Source organism: Opisthocomus hoazin, chromosome 22, assembly GCF_030867145.1.
Source record: "Opisthocomus hoazin isolate bOpiHoa1 chromosome 22, bOpiHoa1.hap1, whole genome shotgun sequence".
NCBI lineage: Eukaryota > Metazoa > Chordata > Aves > Opisthocomiformes > Opisthocomidae > Opisthocomus > Opisthocomus hoazin.
In genome coordinates this window covers 8,634,625-8,647,158 of record NC_134435.1, presented here as the reverse complement: position 1 = coordinate 8,647,158, position 12,534 = coordinate 8,634,625, and the positions used below count along the sequence as shown (strand labels likewise).

Below are 12,534 nucleotides of genomic sequence, written 5' to 3'. Positions count from 1 at the left end.
GTTTTTCTTTTCAGGGTTTACCAGCTGGGCAGCATCTCTTTCGATATCTTGGTTCGGCATTATTTTTCTTTCTGCTTATGATATGCAGTAACTTACCAAAAAAGAATTTATGTGTTAAATGTGTATATATACATATACATTTCTAAACAAACGTAAGCACACTGTCTAAAGGCATCCTATGGAGACGACTCTCGAGAGACTCCGTTCACCGCCCCAGGTTTTGCAAGGCAGGCACTCCAGGGCCTCCAAGGATCCGGAGGGGAAAATTTTGCATGCGTTTGGTAAAAGCAGTTGAGTTCAGCAGTTTGTTCTGAAGATGCAATATTACTTCTCAGAGGCTTTAATTTAACTAAAAACCAAACCAAAACAAGATCTCCAATAAAATCATTCCTGCCGGCTAAAGAAAAGAGGCAAAGGGGAAATGTTTGTCTTTCCTCTCGCCCACCCCTCCCAGAGAAGCTGTGGCTGCCCCCTCCCTGGCAGTGTTCAAGGCCAGGCTGGATGGAGCTCTGAGCAACCTGGTCTGGTGGAAGATGCCTCTGCTCGTGGCAGGGCGGTTGGAACCAGATGATCTTTAAGGTCTCTTCAAACCCGAACCATTCTATGATTCTGTGAAGTAAAGCTGAAGTACAAGGTTCTCCAGCTGCCACATCCCTGACAAATTATCCCCATATATCTACGCCGGTTTACAAGGACTCTGATACCCTGGGTGGGCATGGCACACTAGGACACCATCGGGGCCAAAACCAAGGAAAGAGGGAAGGAAGAAAAGCTGGCGCTGAGGAACGCGGTGCAGCTGCATCCCCAGAAGAATTTGCTTTACAGTGCCCCGCGGCGAGCACCGTCCCCCCTCCTATACCCTGGTACCTGGCTGGCTCCGGGCAGAGGACCTGGCTGTCCCCACCGTGGATGGAAAGCGGGGGGTGCTTTGACACTGCAGTCAGCTGGGACGGGGGCCTGGAGCACAGCCGCTGCACAACGGCTGCCTGCACCCGGGGCTGTGATCGTGGGGGTATTTCGGGCCACACAAACGAAAGTGTTCACGTTCTCGCCCTTTGCTTTCGGGGTGCAGAAAGCCTCTTTCATGGGCTTACCCTGGGGATCAGCTTCTTACGCTTCCAGACTTTCTTGGCGCACAGGCTGAGGGTAGCATACCATCTCTAACAAGACCCAGTTTGCTGAATGTTTTGCATTTTAGACTCTAGACAGGTAAGAAGCCACCAAACGCATTCTTGCACTACTGATTCAACACCACAGGCTTCTTCCTCAGGGTATCTGGCACTGACGCGCGTACTCAGTGAATTACAAAATTCACACAACAGGAGGAAACAATGCGAGTTCCTCTCTGTGGGAGTGCGATCTGCGAGGGCAGAATACGACAATGGCAGAAAATAGATGCTCATTGATAGCACGTTATGTTTGCTTACCATTAGTTTCCTGTTTTTTTCCTTACTTTTTTGCTAACAGCTTCATACGTCAGCATCTAATAAAATGCAGCAGTGTTGCAGAGCCCATCGCAGGTTGACGCAAGCTGAGTTTCATCATGGTATAACTTCTATTCTAGTAGCATCGCACCAGGGATGAAGTTAACACTTTATCTTTGCTGCTCCAATGCTAAAGCCCACACATCTGAGGCAAGGGCTGCCTGAAGAACCAGTTACGGGTTTTTTTTAAACTTTTACTGCTCTAAATTGTTTTTAGATCAGAGGCATTGACACCTCTCCTGATCTGGACCTATAAAGCAATGACAACCTAGCGGCAGACTTCGGAAGGCTGTGTTCAGCGTGGGGAGGCTGGTGTGCCCGCACGCCTGCTCTCATCCCGACAGCGATGCTCCCCGGAGGGTGGAGGTGCCCATTTGCCTCCTGGTCTAATGTCAGCAGCCTTGTTAAACCCACCCCCAATATGACGACAGTGGCTGAAAACTGGAAGATTTAAAAAAATAATAACAAATGAGGCACTCTTTATCATATTCCTCTCAGGTTTCTGAACCACTGCATTTTTAAGCATTTCTTCCCCTTTTATGCTTGAGGGCTGCAGTCCACCAAGCAGAAAAAGCAGGTCAGACTTGTGCAACAGCGAGGAGCTGCAAGGGACACCGGTCAGAGGAGATCCCGGGCACCGGCACTGCCCGTCTGCAGGCAGCAGCCAGGCTGAGCTCCCTCCCTTCCAACAAGGGTGCTGCCTGCACTCACAAAACTCGAACTAGAACAAGGCAAACCTCGGCCAGCCTCGGTCACGCCCGCGCGCTTCTTCCAGCTTTCTCAGCTGGTCTATAAAAAGGGATCTCGCATGCCTCCACAAACCATGCCTCAGCCTCAGACTACCCCAGCCCCAGCTAATGCCGTGAAGATCTGCAACGCCAGTAGTGCAGAGAGCCATCTCACGTCGGGAGGAGCCAACGGCTCGCAGTAAATAAGCCTCTTCTTAATACGGCTTGGCTCAGCCGGTTTAGCCAACGTGCGCTAAAAGCCCATCACCGAGGGAAGGTGTGTCTGTATTAAAGAGCAGTTCTCAATAGTGTAAGTGGGCTCACCATAAATCACTGCTGCTCAGACCACCCGGCGTACCCCAAAACCACCCCAGGCACAGGCAGACCCATAGCTTGTGCCAAGGGGAGCAAAGCACGTTGTTGACCACAGATCCGACCTGGTCTGCACTGGTATTTTTGCCCACAGATGCCAAGTCAGCAGCTGTGGAGGGCTTTGCAGCACAGAGCTCATCAGAGGCAGCTGGGTCACCAACCAATACTCACACTTGGAGAAAAACAGGGCTTTTTACACTGCTGTCACCACTCTGATCTGCGCAAAGGGAAAACTTAGACAACAATAAATTACAGGGTTTCCACTACCTGGGGGAAATTATAACCACAACTATTGTACAGTCAAGGGTTTTATTGCCTAATATTTTAACTGGGGATCCTGAAAAGCACACATTAAATGCAGCCTCTCCCTTGGAGAAAATGAATAAACTGCATCAGTAACCCTTTCAAATCACGGAAGAAGATTGACTAGTAAGAAACAATATGAAATACTCAGCTCAAAATATCTCTTTATGGCAAAACTTGTTTATTCTCTTCATCTCTTTTCCTGCATGCTCTCTCTCTCTCCTTTTTTTCTTTTTTCTTCACTTGCAGTCTCTAGAATGGAGAAAATGGCATATGCAGCTGGGGCAAAATTTTGCAGATATCAGAAGAATTCATAGGAACAGAATATAACCACAACGAGGAACTTGTGTCCACACAGCAACCTGATTTTGAGAATTTCTCTGGTTCAAATAAAATATTTAGCTCACAGCTGCCCTAACAGAGATACAGTAACTAAAGCACTATAACACGCATGATGAGCACGGCTTAGTAATACAGCATAAATTTATAACAAGAAAGTAACATGGGAATCATAGATGGCATGTTCTTCCTATACAAACTCTTGCACAGCTACAGTGAAAGCTCTGTGTGATTCCCAGTTAGCATTTCCCCCCTGAATTGTGAATGCCAAAAGAAAATGCTCTTGTCTGTAGTTCTCCAGGAAGAGAAGACGGACAGGGTGCGCTGAGGTGCCTTAAACAAACGAGTAGAATAAGAAGGCCTGCAAGGCAACTACGCGAGGAACAAGCTATATCCGCGATCAATAATCTGCTCTGTGTGGGATGGAAAAGTATGCTAGTCATAATTTACATTTTGGCAACTTCTCCTGACTCAAACACAAAAAAGAACTAAGGCACTAGGAAAAAAAAGTATTACTGTGAAAGGATATCCAGCGCTTGCATTTGCAAGGTATCCTCTCTTTCCCAATTACTGAGCTAAGGGGAAAGGCTGCTAGTTGCTTAATGGGATTTTTTTTTTTTTTCAGGAAAACATGAGGAACAATCACCTAATTTCATAACAGTGGTGCAAAAATAATACCAAAACAAATATGGAAATTGGAAAGAGAAGCACTCCTTCCAAAAGTCAAATCTGAAAGCGTCTGCCTGCTGTGAGAGGGCTTAAACGCACATGTGCACAGCACTGGACCACCATTAGCACACGTACAATTCCATTTACGATACAAAAAAAGCAGCATGCCAATTCTTTGCAGTTTAGCCACAGACAACATTACCATAACTACAAAAAGTATAGCCTGGAACCTGGGTAATTTTCCAAGGAATTCTTGCTGCTGCAGAAAAACGGGTAAGAAGTTTTTGCACAAGAGCTGTACGCTGACTCCTCACATAGGAACACTGCAAACTGCCTGATACAAAATCCAGTCTGTTTAGAAAAGCTATTTCTCCTTTCGCTTTAGCATACCTTGGAGATATGGCCCATGACAAGAAAGATTTATTTGGTTTTTTTAAGACCACTGGAAGAGTCATGTAGCCACATTCCCTGACCCCCACAGGCTGCTGGCAGAGCGCTCCCGGCAAAGAAGCTTCAGCAGTTCCCTTCAGTGAAGCTGAAACCAGGCTCAGCTGAAAGGCATCGCAACTCAGAACTGGCACCGAGCTTCCAAAAATCACACCAGACCGCACCAGTTACGGCAAATCCTTATTGCTCCCTTCCACCACCTCCCTCCCGCCCTGGCAGAAAGCTGCTCACTCAGGGCGCACAACCCAGATTAACGATTCAGCAGGCAGAAGAAGTGTTTTATACTCACAAGGACAGATAAACACCTTTCCCTTGCAAACACCAGAGCTGTAACATCCCCTGGCCATGCTGGCTCCACAGGCTCAATGAGGGCTACGAACAGGGTGAGGCATAACAAGAGGAATCAATAATGTTTCTGTGCCGCGGGGGTTTCTTTGATCAGTGCTTAAATGCTGTATGTTTAGGAATAGAACGATTTTAAGCCGAAAGGGGGATGTAATCTGGGAAGGTGGTTTCTCTTACGAGCCCACTCGAAATTTGCTGCCGAAAACGCTCTAGAGCTCATCGAAACCACTCGCTACAGCATAGACCAAAAGCCCCCGAGTCCGACACAGCATCTCTCCTCCCTGCCTGCTTGCATATCACTGAGGTGTAACAGCTTCATCGGAAAACTGAGAAGCACCCGACCCCAGGCTAACCTGCAGCATGGCGATGGGAACACGCTTCTGGAGATGAGAGAGCAATTCAAATTCCCTCGGGCCCTGGACCTACATCTCCCACATCTGCCTTCTCTTTGTGTCTGTATCACCGACGTCCTCTCCTGTGTCTCTCCTTGTTTTTTGAAACAGAAACCTTTCCTTTTGGGCTGAAATGAGAAAAAAAGACCCTAAAACACCTTCAGAGGTGCTCTCTGCCACATCACTGGAAGGCAATGTACTTGTATTTGCCAGCTGTGAATGCTCTGCAGATTCATCCTCTTTAATTTCTCTGTCTTTTAAGTGCACGCTATCCACCAGGTTCAAAAGAAGAAACATTTCTGGAGCGTCACTGAGAACAAAATTTCGCATGAAGAGCCACCATCTACAAACAAGACTTCTTGCCTCTCCACTCCCCATAAAACTCTCTCTCAAACTTGACACCCCCAAGCCCGTTAAGCAACCAGCGTCATGACCCAAAAGCGATTTATGGCCCCGCACATGGGTCAGACCACGGTCCGGGTCTCCATAAAAGGATCTGGCTCCGGAAAATGAATTCTCACTTGCAGCTTGGCCAGCAAGGCCTGAGCACTGGGGAGCTGCTCAAAGGACAAAACACTTGCTGGGGTCGTTCAATCTCACAGCTCTTTCTCCAGCACCACCTAAGCCACGAACTCCGGCTCTTCTACCCCGATGGGTGTGCCAGCGCGTCCTCTGCCACTGCCATGGGTGTCCCCAAAACTGAAATCTTTCCTCTCTGCTTGTCCCTCTGCTTCTGTCAACAGTTCCCACTGCATGGGGAACAGCTCTCCCATGAGTTAGGAGGACCATCATCACTCAATGCCCGCTTCTCAGGTATCAGTGCAATGGGATACATGGCCAGGGAGACAAAAAGTGGAAGGAAACATCCTAAAGAAAGTTTTCTTCTTTTCTGATCAGTTTCTATCAGTGGGGTACATCACATGTAGGGTTCTTCAAATATCTATCCTGATTCTGGCACACATAAGCACATCAACAAGCTTTTCTTGGTCTTCACAGTCCATCGGTGCACACTCTGCCTGGTCCAGTAGGAGATACCTCTTTTCTCGTTCCCACTTCTTGTATCTTGAGGATATCTTGGGACTCACTCAACAAAGCAGCCAGGGGGACCTTGGGGATTCATTTTCTGGTGAAGCATCTCTAATCCAGATCCCTCAACCCTACCTCTAACATCTTGAGAGCTGATTTAATTTCCCCAGTTGCTAGGGCTGACAGCGTTTCAACAATAAACGTGCTTGATGATAAGGGCACTGCAAAAGCCTCAGTTTATCGACCGGTATCTTTGAGAAGATGGATTGAACGAAAAGCTGAACATGGGACTTCTGCTCTGCTCCATCACTGCTCTGCATTCAAGAAGCACTTACAGCAAAACTCTAAACATTTTAGAGTTTGCCAGAACAAAGTAACAGGCAGCTCCATCTCTGAACAGCATCTCCTAAACCAAAAGCGGTATTTTATTATGATGCTGCAAGAGTCTGTGAGCAATGTGATGTTACTATCGCTCCTCTCTGAGAAGAAAACATGTTTGTTTTCCTATTTACGAGTGTTGCTTCTAACTTTTAGACTTTTTTCTTGATAGTTACCTCGTCTCAACATTTTTATTTTTCAGAATTAAGGAGGAAATGGAAAAGAAGGTTAACAAGGAAGAAAAAGTTTGTACAGTGAGTTCTCTTCTGTACCAAGCTAGTCAAGGAGGAATGTCTCTCACAAAATGCCCCGCAACTTGTAGCGATCCATTCACGCTGCATGCAAACATCACACCGGCTTTGCTGCCTTCACACGCTGGTTCCTTTGCACCACTCTGACGATGTGAAGCAATCACAAGCCCGTGTCCATCTGTGCCAAGTTTATGAATGCTCTTTCCCACTGGAGCGTCTCAAAGCAGGATGAACAAACAGGAGAACTACGCTAAAACAGCCAGCAGCAGGTGTGACTGCGGGGGGCTGTGCGAGCGGCAGAGGGGCACCACCAGCTGAGCTCGAATCGGAAGGCAAGCCACAGGAGGTGATACTTCGCAGATTTCTGCCCCAACACACTCTCGCCCCACAGTACCAAGAAAAGAGATATGGCTTGTAGGAATGTGCAAAGCAGGATCGTAATATGGATTTATACGGCTGGAATCCAACCGGCATGGCACAAATTGAGAAGTGTGGGCTTGAGCATGTGCCAGGATCCAGAGTACAGCCTCTGCAGCGGTCCTACTCTCACAAGTTAAAACTTGTTCTGCTGCATCGTCCCTCCACCACCTTCCCTCCACACGATGTGCTTGCTGTGTTTATCCATTCATTCACTTGCACAGACACACTTGCTTTGGAGTTTGCTCTTGGGAAGGACCCGGAGAAGGAATACGTGTATTAGGGTGTGCTAACGGCTCTCTTACCTGCATGCTTCCAAAACAGAGACCCTCCAATGTCAGTTTAGATGCACAACATTCTGTCCCCACATGCACACAGTCTTCAGTCTTTCTGGACACAGAGCAAAGCTGGAATGCTTGACCCAGGCGGAGCTGCAGAAAGGTCACCTCTGGCAGGGGGAGGCTCAGGAGCCACTGCCAGAGTTCGGGAGGAAACCATCACCTCCTGTGACCAAACCCAGCTCACGGCATCGCAAAGAGCCTCCCCTGCCCTGTCCAGACTCACACCCACATACCAGCGTCTCCTCTGGGGTGCCATCAGGAGAGGGTACAGCCAACAGCCCAACTGGGCACTCGGGACACCCCACGATCCAGACTGATCCCACACCTGATGAAAAACCCGCACTGCTCGTCTCACCCAGACGTGGGGCAGGAGCACCCCTAAAGCCAGGTACGGCAGCGCAGCCCGGGCTGCTTCTTGCCAAGACAGACGTATTCCAGTCTCTTTGTGCCTCTGGCTCTTCAATGCCAATGATCAGATTGATCCGCATGATCAGAGGCAGGAACTCAAATTTTATTTTTTTAAAAAACTAAGCTTATAACTAGCAGTGAGGAAGATAATAGGCTGACTGGGTGCCTAAATTAACAGCTGCTGCAAAAAGCAATAGAGCTCCAAGTCTGCAGGGTAAGATGGCAGCCTGCGAAGGCTCAAGCAGTCCAGATCATATGAGACCTTCATTTAACACAGCATTTTCACCGCAGGTGTATTTTCTGCAAAGCAGACTTTGAGCTTATCAAGCCTCTTTATTTTCATGATACACCTCTCTCTTCCACAGCTCACCTCTGCCCTTCCTCTCATTCCGCTCGTCCCCATGGGCCCCCAGGAAGCGACAGGACACCTGTGCCCCTTGGAGGGTGCTCTTCCTGCACCCCAAACCAGCAAAATCCTCACCTGGCCCAAACCACCCCATTTCAGCTGACCACCACTTTCACAGGAAAAAACAGATACAGTAGCAAGGAGAAGCTGCTCCCAAACACCATTCTTTTTTCCCTTCAACCCCATAGAATCTGTTTGCCTTGGACCAGATAACACTCTGTTAAAGATCCAAATCTGCTGAACCCCACTCTTTCCAGGCAGGGTTTGCCATCTGCTTGAGCCTGCCATGATGGCTTGGAGCTGCCCATCTACACGCTTCACCAGCATTACTGGGAGGAATCTCCGGCCCTGCCATACACGGGATCTGATGCACGCTGGTGGCGAACCTCACCTTGTCACTGGTTTTTTTGGATCGCCAAGATGAACAACTGCTTAATCCCTGCCTGTGCAGTCCTGCAGGACGCAGACAAAGCAAACTGCGGCTCTACACCCATGAACCAGCCAGAAACGCTTAACGCTGTCCCGCTGTATAATTTAATATCTTTAATTCATTCCTTGTTGAAAGAAAAAAAACCCCAACACTGCCATAAAACACGGCTAAAAAGCATTTTCAACCCATCAAATCGCATTGCTGTGAAAATCCGAGGAAGAGGCACCGGCAGAGGCGAGAAAGTTGCTGCAGCCACGCGAGGACGACTCCTCCCGACACCTCCACCCGCCCCAAGGAACGCGCCGTGCCCCAGCTCCCAAACACAAGCCTGCCATATAAGGTGCTGATGCCTCTGCAAAGGCAAGACAGGCTTTAATGCTGCGACTAAAAGGATGAGAGAGCGCTGCCTAAATCTGGCAGGCTCCTAAAGAGGGAGTGAGCTTTTTATCATAAATGTTTCTTAAGTTCTTCAGGGATAGAAATGCAAATCAAGAGAGGGGTTGTAGATAGATCAGCCACTAAATGAATGTTTTTCCTTTTAATCTACTCTGCGTGGTTTCTGACTGTGCTGTCTGCAGCAGTTTGCTCATGCTTTATGAAATACAGAAAAAATACGCAGAGAAATCACAAGGCAATGATTATTACTGAATTACTGCCTCTCTCAAGCTAGCTGTACCAGGCATTGCCAAACTACTCCCAAACAAACATGCTTTCAACTCATTAAACAACTATAATACAATGTACATACACATGTATTTATTGTGACTGAATCGCATTGTTCATCAACATCTGTAAGTGACACACGGTACGGAGCCAGCCTTCTGGTGGCTTCAAGTTATATACATACTTCTTCCCCAAAATGAAGAAGTTGGGCGTTGTTTGATTGCAGCATTGCCAGAGATGCAGCACGGGAGTCGCCTCGCCTGCAGAGTTACAGCCGAAGCAAAGTTAGCCAGAAACCACCACCCAGCCTTGAACTACTCCCATCCCTTCGCAAATATGCCCCGACTTCCCCGTCCCGGCTCTTCTTCCCCGAACAACAGCCTGACAGCAAGCAGCCCCTTGGCACGAGCGCGGAGGAGCAGCAGACGGCCCCGGCTGCGGCGGGCAGGAGCCCAGCAGCCCTTACCTCTCCCTCGCCGCGGACGGGACGGACCCCGGAGGGGTGCAGGAGCCCGGGCGAAGATGCGGCCGCGGCTTTCGGAGTGGCCCGAGGCCCGGCCAGCGCTCAGGAGCTGCCCCTGTCAGATTTTCCACCAGCAGAACCGCAGCCAAGTCCCTGCCCATGCCTGAAGAATTTCCTGAACAGCATTCCCGTTCTTTTTCTAACCGCTTTGAAACCACGCCGTCTGTACTTCAATAAGGCTTTGTCAGGCCAAGTTACAGCTACTGGGCTGGCTCCAGAGAGCGATTGAAAACACATGTGTTCTGCATTAAAAGCCCCCTTCTCCGCACACGCATTCAGACACAGACACCCCCGGCTGCTCCCGGCCCGGCAGCCTGCACGTCCCGCCTTTGCTGCGACAAAGCTAGCCATTTCGCTTAAAAAGAATAAAAGGATTACGTTGGTGGGGATTTGTTTAGGGCAGAGGAAAAAGGGGCTGGGAGGGATCCCGTTCCCACAGAGAGCACCTCACCCTGCCTGGCGTGTTTTGCTGGTGTCGGGGGTCGCGGGCGCCCAGGTGAACAGCCAGCTTTGCCAAATCCCAGCAAGCAAGGAAGCAGAGAAATTAAAATTTCAGTTCACCACTACTCTCCTCTTACCTTCACCTCTGTCTCTTCTAAAAACTGTGAGAAAAGAAAGCATATTTTTAGCATCTCCAGACTCAGTTCAGCACATCAGAACTGTATCCTAATCTTGACACACACTCCTGTATCTGCTTATACTAAAAATAATACAACTATTTTTGAGTACTTTCATCCGTCTCTGCTTTCCAGCTGTCCTAACCCTTAAAAATATTTTAAGCACCTCGCATCTCCTTTTAAAGAGCATTAACTCTGCTCTGGTGTTGGCTTAAGGAAAAGAAACAGCAGAAGATATAATGTTATACCTTTCATCAGAATGGGTCCCAGTTCTTAATATCTGTAATCATTTCCAGACAGCAAAATGATGGGTCAAGGCAGCGGACATGGGCTCTGCAGCTTGAGACGCCCTGCGCCCAGCATCTGACTGTGAAGCGAAGCCAGAGTAGATGTGGAAACACACATGGATGTCCCCCTTATTCCACCACGGCTAAGTCCCACCAAAGATGAAACACAGCAGCAGAGTTGTCAAGGTAACAATACAGAAAAGAGACAGTTTAAAGAGAGAGAGTTATATTTTTCCCTCTTAATGTTTCTTTTCAAAACCGTACACTCTACTTCTACCAGGTTATTCTGTGCTGTGATTTATAGAGGTGCAGCATCCAGATGGAGTGTTTACAAGAGACAAATGCAGCTGGGGATTGGAAATGGTTGAGCACCTTATGCACGATCTGATCCAGAGCTCACTGAAAGCCATAGGAAGCCTGTTGCCTTCCATGGGTTGTGGATTAGGTCTGTAGTGAGGTCTCATTTACCGTACGAAGGTGAGATCTGCCTTTTGTGCACCAGCAATGAGATCTTCCAAAATCCACATGGGTTGCCTGGGGGGCAAGCCTGCAGGACTTCATCCATCCAACCTGTTCTGAGAACTGCTGTGGTAACACCACGCATGGCCTTCACCTGCAACCTGCCCTGCTACCAAAAATGCTGCTTTCTTAACTCCTGCAGAGAGCCACACGTCGCTCGGCAATATCGCCCACGCGCTCTGGCAATGCCAGACTCCGGCAACCTGGACCAGCACCCCCACTGCACCGACCTCAGCGGGGCCGTATGCGGAACGAGATGCTATTTTGCAGAAGACAATAGGAAGCCACCCGGTCATTCTGCCCCAGTTTTCAAGGCTATAAGCCAAGCGCAAGGCACGCACGCAAGCTGCAGACGTACAACCACTGGTGACAGCATTTCAGACTTATTTGCACAGCTTGTGAGGAGCCTGCTCGTGCCAGAACAGAAACCACAGACGTTTGGATGGCAAATCAGGAGAGCTATCAACGGCAATGATGATACTCTTTGGGTTGGCATCCAGCAACGGCTGAAACCAACGGCGCCTAAAACCTTTGGAGTCTCTTAGTATAAATAAACTGAAACAGAAAAAAATGCAAACTGCAGATTCACATAATTAGATTTTCCGTTGTACAAGACAATCGGGCATCTGCAGAGCTGTTTGCAAGATGATAGCTGTCCTTGCCTTCTGTTTTAAATTTCCCCATGGCCTTTATTCAGCAAACCAGTGACGTATGGTGACCGGCAGTGACTTTAGCGGATCGACGTGTGTTTTGAGTTAAGCACATGCTTCAGTGCTTTGTGGTCCAGGACTTCTTATGGCAGCCTGGCTCTGGCAGGACCAACAGTCAAATCATTTACCACATGGCAGTATGGCACTTTGAAATTATTGAGTTCTTTACAAAAAAAACGTTAAATCAATGGTTTTCAAATTTTTCTCAGTGTGTGGACCCCTAAACATTTGCCAAAGGAAGAGCATACACCTTTAACAATTTCAGAGAAAGATGTCTATGTACCCTACACAAACCTCTCTTTTTCTGTCATTTTTCACAGTTCCCTTGGGAATAGTCTACAGGCCTCCCATACGTCTGTGGACCACAGGCTGGAATTACTGCTGGAGATAACTTAATCCCTTATTAAAAATGTAAATGATCTCTTCTGTTTATGTGCCATACTTTCTATCTTCAGCATATTTATGCAAGCTGGCAGCGT

General features: G+C 48.2%; 1 protein-coding gene across 9 annotated transcripts in view; it reads right to left on the bottom strand.

Annotated features, from left to right (window-relative positions):
- The window catches only part of SGCD (sarcoglycan delta), a 359,505-nt gene that overhangs the window by 140,058 nt on the left and 206,913 nt on the right, over nt 1–12,534 (bottom strand). Inside the window, exon 1 of one of the 9 annotated variants that reach the window (XM_009942601.2) lies at nt 9,866–9,956. The exons of the other annotated variants lie outside the window; for them this stretch is intronic. The gene's annotated coding sequence lies outside the window, so the exon portion shown is untranslated. Of the gene's footprint in view, nt 1–9,865; nt 9,957–12,534 lie in introns of those variants that run through there. 9 annotated transcript variants of the gene reach the window in all.